Source organism: Sturnus vulgaris, chromosome 3 (assembly GCF_052056855.1).
Source record: "Sturnus vulgaris isolate bStuVul1 chromosome 3, bStuVul1.hap1, whole genome shotgun sequence".
NCBI lineage: Eukaryota > Metazoa > Chordata > Aves > Passeriformes > Sturnidae > Sturnus > Sturnus vulgaris.
This window is the reverse complement of record NC_142245.1, coordinates 1,505,848-1,518,452: the sequence shown is the minus strand read 5'-3', so window position 1 is coordinate 1,518,452 and position 12,605 is coordinate 1,505,848. Positions and strand designations below refer to the sequence as shown.

Below are 12,605 nucleotides of genomic sequence, written 5' to 3'. Positions count from 1 at the left end.
AAAATGGGTGCCTTTTGGGACACAGAGGTCTCTTTTTTCTTGTAACCTGCACCTGAATTAGGCGCCTGGGGCAGCCTGAAGGAGACATTATGAGGTTTTTTGCCATGTCTCTGCCCTTTCTCTGACCTAAACTCACAGCTCCCAAGCTTTGCCCAGCAAGCAGGTCCTGCTGTCAAAGGGCAGGCAGGGGTTACAAACCAAGTACCTGCTATTCCTTTCTTTGTCCAGCTGCTAAATAACTCCAGAAACCTTTTCTGCAAAACCCTTTGTGCTCGGGGCTTGAGTTGTGGGGCTGCCTCAAGGCACAGCCTTCACACCCAAAACCAGCACACCTGAAACACTCATTTGAATAGCCCAGAAGCTTTACATTCAGTTTATAGGCTGGGTTGGATCCAAACACTGCCCTGCTGTTCATTCTCTGCTCCTTTAAACAGAAACCTGTGGATAACTTTTCTTAAAAAGTCAAATGTGTTAATTATCATCTGGGAGAGGCAGATAGCTACTTAAGAGTAAGTTTAAAAAAACAAAAGGTGTTTTTTTTGTAACAACAAATGAAACCACTTGCAATGGTGGCAAGGTAATAAGAGTTGATAAGAAGGCATCATCTTGCCTCAGAGTGCTTGCCCTGTAATGGACACCACATCTGGCCCAGTGCTTGGTCTCTTGCAAGACATTAAGGTAAGGGAAAGTTCTGTAATAAGGCCTGGCAGGCTGCTGCCTGGGAGATGTTGGACTGTAGCATTCTCAAAGTCTAGATAATTCTCTTAAAGGAAATCATCCTCACCCTCCCCCCAAGTACCCAACAGTGCTCACATACAAATTGCAAAACATTTGTGCTTCTCTGCTTCCTGCTTTGTTATAGGCAAGAAATGTCTTCTCTGCAGACTATGACCAGCAGTACTTAGAGGAAAAAAAAAACAGGAAAGCAGAAGATGCTCTTTGTTTTTTTTCTATAAGGTTTCCTTCAGAACCCCTGCAGTTGCCAACCACTGGACATTCCTGTGTGCTCTCTGATTTCTGTGATCCCTGCATGGTTGTGAGGAGTAAAAACTGAGCCACTTAGAAACTGATAAACAGAGGGACCTCTCTGTACAGCTGTTGCCCTCATTTTCTAGGTCAGACTAGCAATTAGAGAACAACTTTCTTTGTCCTTCCTTTGACAAAAAGGTGATGCCAATGTCTGCATCCTAAAGTAACAAGAGCAACTGGTCCTGGTTAGCTCTGAGACTTCAAAACATGTAAATACATGTTTAGCCTTAAAGAAACACAATCAAATCCCAGAGATTTGGGGGTTTAAACAAGTTACCTGTGTGGTTATGAATCACTAACAACAGTGAAACAGGAAGGGTTTATAAGGCCTATATCTCCTCCATGGAATTGACCTTGTGGGAAAAGCCAAGTTTAAACTAGAAACTTGGAGAGTAGTGGTTGTATGGAAGGATGGATCCCAAAGAGAGGTAAACAAAGCTAAGGCAGCTCTGCTCTGTGACTCTGGTCCAGGAGATCTCTGGTTCTAATTCTTTCTCGAGTCCTTTAAATGCCAGCCCCTTGAGCCCTGCAGAGCATCTCTGCCATCCTTCCCTTGCAGCAGGGTGAAAGCCAGCTGCTGAGGAGCTGGTCCTTCCCTCCCTTGGGGAAAAAAAAAGAGGATAATTGGCTTCAAGATCATCCAGGGGGCTGCAACTTGAATCTCCTGCAGCAGCTCTGGGTGTACATAAATGCCTCCCCACTTGCCCACATTGGCATTTGCTGCTCCAGCATGCTGGCCCAGCTGTCCTCTGGTTTCTCCAAAGAAGCTCAGAAAGACCCAAAAAGTATCAAAAGAATGATGATACTTTCCAGTATGTGGGGTTTCCTTTTTTATAATCTCTGGATGAAGCCCAAGATACATTCTCAAATACACCATCAGCAATACTCTTGGACTTCTCTTAATTTCTGCTTTGGAGCAAAGGTTAAAGCAAGGGCCAGTTTTGTTTATAACAGGTTTAAAAAGGAGTAGAGCTCAAAGGAAGCCTCGTCAGCAACCTTGCTTTCCCACCCAGCAGGGATGAGCTGTGTGGCAAATTGTTTGTTAAATTGAATCTTGCGTTCTGTGCTCCAGCAGGAGCGAAACAAGAGGTGCCACAATTACAACTTCATTCCCTGATTACCTGCCTCAGCATGGCAGCAATAAGCATTCACAATTTGTTGCTGCATGGCCAATTCATCTTTAAACTGAAGCAGCATCTTAATTGTATCCACTAATAGTGAGCTTCAATCTAAAAATCACTGAGAGTCAATCCAGCTTGACTGGCTGGGGCTGCTTTTGTTGGTTAAGGGACTCAAATGAGATCATTGTGGTTTTATTCATGTATACGATCAACAAAGGGGGAGGAGGGGGGCAGTGGCAGCCACAAACTCTGGGGTATCTTTATCACTTGGCATTAAGCTGGGGAGACAGGACAGCTGGGATTTATGGGTTGGTGCACGTGGCTCCTTTTTATGGCTTTTGCATGATTTAGGCAGAGCTGGGCTTGTGGATGGAAAAACTGATGGGAGGGAGGGTCTTGGGTTTTAATTTTGCAGTTCCTATTGATGACAATAGTAATAAATTTCAAGGTGTTTTTTGGTGAGGCTGCAGCTTTCAATTATCGGTGTAGAGATGCAAATGTCAGCAAGCAGAGCAAGAGCAAATCCTTTTCCAAATGTTTGGGTGTGAGAGTCTGCAAAAATTGCTTGATGAATTCTGAATCTCTTCCCATTTTGTGGCAGACTGAGATTAAACCTGCAGGCTCTTGAGTTCAGCAGCTGAGCACAGGGGAGAACAATCTCACCTTCTCACGAGTCCTGAGGACTTTCCTCTCCCCTTCTTTCAAGTCCTGAGGAAATTCTTCTCCCTTTCTCACAAGTCCTGAGGACTTTCATCTCTGGCTCTCGGGGTACAGCCACCCTCTCAGGGCACCTGGAGGTGAAGTGCATGTGCAGGGCTTGAGCTGGGGATGCACAAGGATGCCATGGAAACAGGATAGGGCCAGCAGAACCTATAAGGATGACATTTCCCTAACCTAGAGAGGGACCTCTGCCTGATTTTCCACCCCATTAAATCCCACTGTGGATCAATGGCAGACAAATGATTCTGGTTGCCAGTGGCTAGTTTGTGAGATTTTTCTTCTTTACTGCTTCAGCTGAAGTGCTGCTTTGGAGGGAGAAGGATGCAACTAATTTAATTTCTCTCCTGGGTGATACCCAGATATGTAAACCCTGCTTGCCAGATGTGAAAACCAGGGGTTTTTGGTTAAGCTCCTCCTATCAGAAGACTTCAGCTCCCCTTGAAAACTCCCAAGTACTGCTCCCAAGAATTACTGTAGCAGTGAAACAGGGTAAGGTGAAGAGAGGGTGTGCTGGAAGAGATGGGTCAGTGAGTTAGGACTCCTGGGTGGCACTGTGAGGAAATGACAAGTGCTGGGGGACCCAGGAAGCCTCAGCAGGAGGTGGACAAATCTCAGCTCACAAGTCCTGCAGAAAACTCATGTCCTTTCATGTCACAAATTAGACTTGATCACACAGCTCTGGCACCCTCTCCCTTGCTGCTCTGTTGACCTCCAGGATCAGGAAAGGAAAATGTTTCTGTAGCACCCTGGAGGCTCAGGAGACTCCGCTTCACCCTGCTGTGGGTGTGCAAACACTGATGTGCACTGCCTGGCCTCTCCCCAGCTGGGGGTTCCTGCTGGTGCTCCTGCATGGCTGGGACACCAAAAGCACTTCCACCAAATAAATAAACCTGTTCTGAGATTTCCTTCTTCCTCTGCCTGCCAGCATCTCTGAGGACAGGTGGTGTTTAATAGCTCTGTTCTCTGCTAACTTCACTGCTTCTTTTATGTGTTTTTGTTTGTTTGTTTGTTTTGTGGACTCCATTTTTGCTGTAAGAAACTCCTTTCCTTGCTCCTTGCTCCCCTCGCATCTTCCTTAGAACTGAGTGCCTGTGTCCTCCCTCCCTGCTTTTTCTTCCTTTCTCTGTGCTTCTGAATTACTTACCACAGCACCCAGCTCCCTGCCCTATGTGACCTGGCTGGCCCATAGACCTCCTCTGGTCCATATCCTGTTTTCTGCTAGATGCTCAATCCCTGGAAACACTCCAGGCCAGCCTGGTCTAGAGGAAGGTGTCCCTGCCTATTGGAAGGGGGTTGGACTGGAGGGCCTTTGAAGGTCCCTTCCAATCCAAACCATTCTGTCATGCTATGACTGCTGGCCCAGGGGACTTTTATTTGCAATATCCACAGGTTTTCAGACTTGGGGCTAAAGTTCAACTGCTGGTGCCTTTTCAAAGCTGCCTGGATGAAGGTGTGATGCCACGCAAAAGGCAGAAGAATTCCATCGCCTTATGTGCACATTTCTGATGCCAGACACACCAATAAACAGAAAAAATTGTTGGATAAAGACCAGAGAAGTTTGCAATTAACACATTAAACAGATCTAGCGACTGCAGGATCAAAAGCAGAGTAGGAAGCAAAACCCCCATGCAATGTGACCATGGCTTTGTGTCGGTGATTTGATTTATGCCAACGGTAAAGACCCATAGGAAGCTGATGCTGCCTTGTGAACTCCTTTTCCTTTCATGTAAACTACTTCCCACAGTCTGGCACCAAACAGATAATTTCCCTCTCCTTCTTGTCTCTTTATAACAGCATAATCTTCCTGATCTGATTCCTGCCTTTACTGTGTACTCACTCACTGCTAAACAAACTTCTGTACGTGTGCCAGGCAGTATTTTGTTGACAAAAAATCACTTTGTCACTAGAATTATATGTATGTGCCTGATGAAATGCCTTCAACTGACAGAATCCTTTTAGTCACATAAATTTACTCAACTAAATGATATTAGAAGGATTAAACCAAGAATTTCATCAAACTCCTTCCTCTAAGGAAAGAATTTCATTGATCCTCTCTGAAGTTGGGCAGACCTGTGCAGTCAAATGTATTTATTGAATGAGCAAGTCTGCCATGGCCTTAAAATTGCTGCAGCAGAACAGAGATGCAGGGATTTATTAGATGAGCAAACTGATGTGATGGGATCAGGACTGAAGTTTCTCTGTGAGATGTAGCACCACAGGGAACTTGGATTTTGGATATCAGGTCTTGGTGATCACCACCACAAGAAGTGAGGCTTTGGTCCCCATCTGACTCTCACAATAGAAAATCTGAGATTGGAAAAAAGTTGATTTTTTCAGATGTGGGAAGGACAAGAAGCCAATACTGGAAATGTACTGGTGTTTCCACCTTTTTTTGAAGATTTTCTGCCTCATGATCAGCTCTCCTCAGTGTTTTCCTAGGGCAGGCCTAGCTGCTGCTCTGTGAGCAGCAATGCTAAAGCAGGGAAATGCTCTGCTTGTCTCTTCTACAGCACCTTTAACGTTGTGTGCTCAGTAGTGGAAGGAATTGGGTATGGAGGAAGGAAATTTAAAAACCCTGTCATTCTTTGTACCCAGAGAGGTCACAGAGACTGAAAACTCTGCTTGCTTTCCTGTATGGTGATGCCTAATGATATGCTGTCATCTCTTCTGCCATAGAAAGCCTTGATTTCCTCTCTTGGGTCCTTCTACAACTGGATGATGGGTGAAAAGGGATCCCCAGGCATTCATCTCTGCTGGGAGCCTGCATACAGCTATAATAATTAATAGTAATGACCCAAATTATTATTCCTGGCTGTGCTCCGATGAGGCTCTGAAAGCCTTTTGCACAGAGGGAGAAGAACTGATCCTCTGTTCAGCCTGAGCCTGTCTCATGCCAGTGTAAGGCAGTTTATTTGGAGCATTACTTTGATTTTTTTTTTTTTTTTTTTTTTTGCATGGTGCTGAGTTTAGAGAAATCAAGCCATAAGGGTTATTTATATGCCTTTTACTCCTTGTGTGGATGCAGAGCTTAGCTAAAACCACCTTCAAATTCATCTGGGCATTTATACCCCTTGTGGAAATTTTTGGCTTGTGACTCACTGCTGTTACCTCTAATGAGGTGTTCTTTTTGTAACTGTTTTTGAATGGAATTCCACACAGATTATCAGTGTGGCTCTTCCTAGGGGCTCTGCTTCCATGCATGTGTTCCCTCCATGTCCTTCTGTCTGGGAAACGTGCAGGGACTTTGCCCCACCTCTCTTCTCCATGGTGACCGGGCAGGGGATACATTTCCATGGCCAAGGGCTAGCATGAAATTAACACTGCATTAGTTATCTGCTCCTTCTCTGACCTGCAAGTCAGTATTTCTATAATTAAAACATTAAAAATGCCACAAGGTATGTCTGTGAAGTCAAAAACCCACTAATTTTAAGTCCGCTATTGAATAAGGACAAGTATATGGTGTTGGAGCTGGTGCCACTTTCTGTTCAGGCAGGGTTTCTTCCCTTTGCCAACTGATTCATCTCTAAAATAAACAACCAGTGTTGAAATTAAAGCACATTAATATAGCTGATTTGTAAATAAAAAGGAGAGTTAGCCAGACAGAGCAGAAACATAAATAGAGACCAAATGTTATAATATAATGAGAGACGATGCTCCTGTTTAGAAAAAGGCTTTCCTTCCCCTGCACGCTCATGGTAATGGAGCAGGAGGCACATGGGCTGCTGGTATGGCAGAAATGCCATTGCCTAGTACTGCAAACGTGGGGATGAATCTGTTATTTCAATGTTCATCAACTACAAAAAAGCATTTTGAAGGTCCACATCAATTATCCATTGGAGAGATGTTCCTGGAAACTCTTCTCGGTAAAGTTTATTTTGGTGAATTGCATTGCAAATATCCTGGGGGAAAAGAGGGAGAGAGGAACCCAAACTTCCACTGCTTCCCTAGAAAATTACCCAAGTGCGTGGAGGTGGTTTGGGGGTTTAATAACTTGCAATAAAGAAACAGAGAGGTTACGGTCACAGCCATAATTTGGAGGGCATGGCTGAGCACTGCTGCTCTCAGGTAAGGACACTGGATGGATATTAAGACAGAGATTATTCCTCGAGCTGCACGGGGAAGAATTAATTGACACCTAGATGTATTGGGGGTAGGGACAGTGACAACATATGACAAATGGAACACGCAGCAGTGGGAGCAGATGCATGCTGGAAGGACAGCATGATAAATGTGCATCCTGATACTTACAGTGCCTGGGAAAACGCTCCCGATCTGATACTGCTCTGGTAGCTGCAGTCATCTTCGAGTACGGCAGGGACTTGATTGATTTAATTAGCTCTCATTAATGGCATTGAAGATAGTTCAACAACAAGCAACGGAGAGTTGTGCTGGAGTGTTGCATGTTAATTGCTCGATGATTTGTGTTGTGGGACGGCTCTTCTGCATAAGTACAAATTAGACGGTGAGTTGTTTGGAAACACTGATGCCTATCTGTGCTGGGGGCAGGGTCTGTGCTGCCTCGAGCACCTTCCCCATCCCAGCATGGCCTTCCTGTGTCCCAGGAAGGTTTATAGGTTCCAACAAGGCTCTGACCACAGCCTGCAGGGCTCCATCCCCCTCCCTGCTCACATGAATAGAATGAACCTTAAAAATCAATATTCTCATTAAAGCTTATAAATTATTCTTTTGATCTACATTGACTCTGAGGAGTGAGCAAGCTGGCCCAGAGAAAATTAAAATAGCCCCTAAGGCTATATCTACTCAAATTTATTTATTTTTTTAACCTTTCTCATAATAGCATTTTCAAATTCAATTTGGTGCTCTTAAATCAACTGCAAAATGACAACATTTGGTCAAGCAAGCACACTTCCTTCCAGTATTTACTATTTCATGTAAGAAGTAGCTAAGTTTGATATCTCCTGACTTACCTGGGAGTTACCTGTCTCTGCCCTGGACTTCACTGCTCTCCATGTGTGACCTGGCATTTTCCATGCCCAAAATCCGCCTGGGGCTGAGCTCTTTGAGGATGACTTTGCTCTTTGGAGAGCTCTTTGGAGATGGCAGACAGATGCATCTCCAAAGATCGAGGTAAGGAGGAGAGGGCACCTTCTGTCTTTGTAGTAAACAGATTGTAAGAGTTATTTACTTCACTCCTGCATGGGTGAGGAAGGGAAGCAGGCTGAGAGTGAACACAGAAGATGAAAACATGGCATGGCCCAGTACCAGAGTCCTGGACATGGGGAAAGCAGGAGCTGTGTGGTATTTCCTAATCCTGCTGCACCTGGGGAGGTGAGGGGGGAAAGCTGGGACAGAGGATGGAGGTGGTGGCATGTCCTTACTGGAGTGTCATTACTGAGGAGTGACAAAATTACACACTATTGCTTTTGAGAAGGTTAAACCCATCTGGGCCAGTCGTAATGCTGGTGTTGCATTTGTTTTGTAGACTTTGTTTTGGTAACCTTTGGACTGTTTAAAGGGGTATTGTTTGTGGATGGTGTTATTTGCTGATAAAAGAAACCACAACAGGACATCCACTCTGGCAGGGCAATTCCCAAGCAAGGTGTACATCATCAGAGAGCTGCACCTTGGAGCAAGAAATCATGGAGGTGGTGTGTTTGTCCTTTAAAAGAGGGGCAGAGCTTTATTCAGAATGGTTTAAAAGCATGGGAATTAAGAAATCTGTCTTGTGTTTGCCATTTCTATGTGAAAACCAATATAACAGGTCTGTGCATGTCACCACAACTCCATTCGTTCTTCAGGAGCCATAATGTTTGATAGCATCACAGGGAGATCTAATTTGAGAAGTGAAAGGCTGCCTTTGACTCCAGTTCTGCCAGCCACAAACCACAAAACCTCTGTCTGAGGCTTTGAGTTCCTTGATCTGCCTTGCTGTGAGCCAGAGAAGAGCAGAAAGGTGTGCCTGCCTCTGCCAGCACTCCCTGACTGCAGAGGCACTGTGAGATGGTCCTTTCTCAAAGGCCAGAAAGAACCCAAAAATGCATTTCATGGATAAGGATTCAATCCCAGCTGTGAGCACACGGGCAGAAATACATATCCTGGCTGCACTCCTCTGGATGAAGCCCAGAGATGTTGCATGCTGGATTTCAGTGCTGAGAGGGGACATTCCTTTTGGAAGCAGTTAAAGGCATCATCCCCCACAACTGTGGTTTCAAACACCCCAGCCTTGGGGTGTTTGGGAGCTGTTTGCAAGCTGAGTTCAGTGTCACTTGCCCACATTGGATGTGCTGGGTGTTCTCTTTGCCTGCACTGAGTGTGCCCTTTGAGGGACAGAAGTAAATCAGGCAGCTTCTCACCTCCAGCCACAGGGCAGCATCATGTGCATGAATGTGGGAATGGTTTGTGTAGAAGAATTAACTGTACAGCTGTCCTGGCTCATGAGAGCCACTTTAGAAACTAAAGGCAGTGTTCAGGAGCTGGCTCAGCTGTTTCCTGGTGAAGTTGTTGCCAGTGAATAGCATGTGCTGCTGGATGACTGTAGATTAAATGCAAGCTGTGCTTCCCAAAATAACTGCTTTTCCCCACCTTTGTTCTTTTTCTTCCACCTTTCTTCCACACCTGATGCTGTGCTCAGAAGTGGTGTACTGATGTGTGCTCCCCATGTTCTTGGCAGACCAGAACTTTCTGGACTGGAGGCTGCATCGTGGTCAAGTGTCACCTGTTTTGTGTTTTCCTACATTTATTATGGGAAGACTTTTTAACACTGTGAGAAAGTGGCTTGGGTGGTCACCCTGAACAAGTTATTAGGGCTAAGCCATGAATTTTGGGCTGGTGCAGGCTGGTGAGGGGCATTTGGCTTATGCTTCCCCAGACCCAAAGGGACAGTGCCTCCACCTTTGCACAGGGTCTGGGAGGAGTTCTGGCTGCTGTCCCCATGGGGCTCAGGGAATGTAGCAATTTCATGGGCAAGAAGGGACACAAAACAGGATTTGTCTTGGTGGCAGAGAGGAATCAGGTTCTGCATTTATGGATGCAGTGTGGAGCAGTCACTTCATCTGTAAGTTATACCTTGTGATTAGACAGGTCACTGAACTCATTTAACCTGCAGCTTTGGCAATGTGATTGCATTAAGAGAGGACTGAGATAAGAGTTTCTCTCCTTGAAGAAATTTGTAGATGTTGACCTTCTCTTTTGCCCTGGAGGAAGGCAAAGAAAGATGAGAATGAAGATGTTTTGCAAAGGCAAAACTCACAGTGTTTTCAATTTATCGTAGCTCTTTTACTTCATCATGTTTTGATGTTAAGATTAAAGTGACTCCAATAAAATACGTCCCACAATTATTTCCAAGAGGTTATTTCTGTTGAGTGCAATTTTCCAGAGGGGAAGCCCATGTGTCTGGGAAACATCCCAGTAGCTCTGGAGACTAGCAGGAGGTTGTCTGTGCTGGGAAGGACAGTGAAGCCCCAGCACTGTCCTGCAGTTCGTCAGTACCCGTGGCTGCCTTTACTGCCATGCTCAGCAGCATTCCCACATAGCCATGATGTGGGATCAGCTGAGTTTTGGGACAGGGAGGACAACTGATCAGCAGCAACAAGAAATCTCTCCCCTTTGAAATGGTAAAAGACTAAATGCTTGGTATTGTTAGGAGATTTCTGTATGTTTTTCTTAACGTGATCTTTTTTTTGTGCAGAACAGCAGGATTCCTGCACAAAATCCACTCTGAAACCAACATGGAACTTTCTGAGTAACACAGCTGAGTTTCCTGAGGTGTAACCCTTTCTCAAACAATTCTTTTCCAAAGTACAGTCCCTTGGTTTATAGATTTGATGAGAAGATAACATAGTGCAGAAGGCTGCTTTACAGCCTGTGCCCTTTCTATGAATGCTGCGCTTTTCCTGAAATTGTCTCCAGCCCTGTGCAAATTCTATAGAGAACTTGTTTTAATAATAACTAGTCTAAAGAAACAAATTTCATTATCTAAGAACAAAAGGGACCCTGGCTTTTAAAATATACAACCTGCCTGTGTGACACACAGACACCCTCTTAGGGCAGGAAGGGTACGAATCCTGTACCTCCTGACTTGAAGGTGTGTGAGAAAGACCTTGGCCTTTAATCCTGTTCAAACACTTGTATTAAAAGCCCTCCCTTGAAGTTCCCCAACTCAGCAAAATTCTTTGTTGCTGGAGGGAAGTGTTGCTCATCACTTTGTTAGCTGTATCTTGGGAGTTACTGGCAGTTTTCATTAAACTAGGATTTAGAATAAGCAAGTTGCAGTGGTCCAACCATAAATATCAAACAGAGGTTGTTTAAGAACTGATATCATATTTTTGGGTGGGATAGCTGAAATAAATTTGTTGCTAAAAAGAGTATTTGTAATTTGTACTCAGTATACAAACTAGCCTGTGTTAATGGTGCTTTCTGACTGAATAAGTAAAACATTTTGTTTACAGACAAAACCTTAAATCCTGTTTGAGTTAATCATTTCCATTATTGCAGAGGAAAACCTCAGGGGACCAAAGGTGTTTATATCTGTCTTGGCCTGCTTTCTACTGTGAATAGGAAGGTCATATCTGCAGCATGATCTGTCCTTCAAAAGAAGTCAAACTTTTCCCTCCCCTTGGAGAAAGAAGGTAAGTGGCCTTGTGAGTGAAGGTGACATCTCCCAGGCTGTCATTCAGTGCTGAGGCTCCACAGTCTGCTTTTCTCCTCTTCTTTTAAGGGATGATGAACATACAAAATCTAAACTTTCAATAAAATAGCTCTTAATTTGATATGTGGTGATCTGGTTACAGTGAGAACCTTACCCTGTAGGTTCGGCTGGATTTTTTTTTTATTTTTCCTAACACTCTTACTTGGACTTGTGTATCTTGGGTCTACATCAAGTTTCTAGGTTTAGGTGAGAATGATGATGTGCTTTTACCATTTCCTGTGTGAATGGGTTCCTAACAGCTTTACAGGGTTCATAATAATAGCCAAGCGTGGAGGCGTGTGCTCAGAGCAACAGAGGGAGGCCAATTGAAGTGGGGAGAAAAGCTAAGACCTGCAATTCTACAAAATAGGGTCCCCCTTTACATTGGAGCCAATCTTCTTCTTCAGGCAAAGCCTTTTACTTGCTACAGACACAAATCTCAGCTCATTCTTACTGCTGTGCTCCCAGTTTCATTGCCTTGGTAGCACTGATGGAATTGCTCAGCAGTAGGGCATGTGGCTTCCCACCAGTCTCTCTGCCCCAGCCATCAAATATACTTTTCCCTTCCTCCTGATGAGCCTCAAGCCACATTCTTAGTGGTCTAAAAGGAATTCATGTGGTGCTGAGCTTTAGAAGCACCAGGGCTGCTGTATTCACCCAGTCTTTCCCTTGAGCAAAAGAGAGCTGTTTATGATTGTGGAGCAAGGGCAATTAATTTTCATCAGCCATTCCTTTTAGCCTTTACCTCAGATTTTAGGAATAATCACAGCTCCCCAGCAAGAATCTGCTGTCTGTAGCACATTGTGTGATGCCCCCATGTCCACACAGCTTCAAGCAACTGAACCTGCCTTGGTTCATCAATTTTGCTCCAGAGAAAGTCTCAAGCTTTAATTGTGGCTCATTAATAGGTTCAGGGAATAAAATATTGTACCAAACTTACTTAACATCTGCTTTTTACTAAGCCTTATTGCAGTGCCCACTGTACACAGATCAGAGCTGCTTGCCCCTGGTTCAGTCTTGCCAGAGAAGTGTTCAGTCAATGAGAAAAGTGGTTGGTGTCAGGGATGTCGACAGGAAAAGGCATCACA

At 44.5% G+C, this 12,605-nt stretch overlaps 1 long non-coding RNA gene across 1 annotated transcript in view; it reads left to right on the top strand.

Moving 5' to 3' along the window:
- Positions 1–12,605, top strand: part of LOC148224129 (uncharacterized) — a 42,272-nt gene that overhangs the window by 15,248 nt on the left and 14,419 nt on the right. The window contains exon 5 of the long non-coding RNA XR_015802829.1: positions 11,325–11,458. This is a non-coding gene — a long non-coding RNA (uncharacterized LOC148224129). The remainder of the gene's footprint in view (positions 1–11,324; positions 11,459–12,605) is intronic.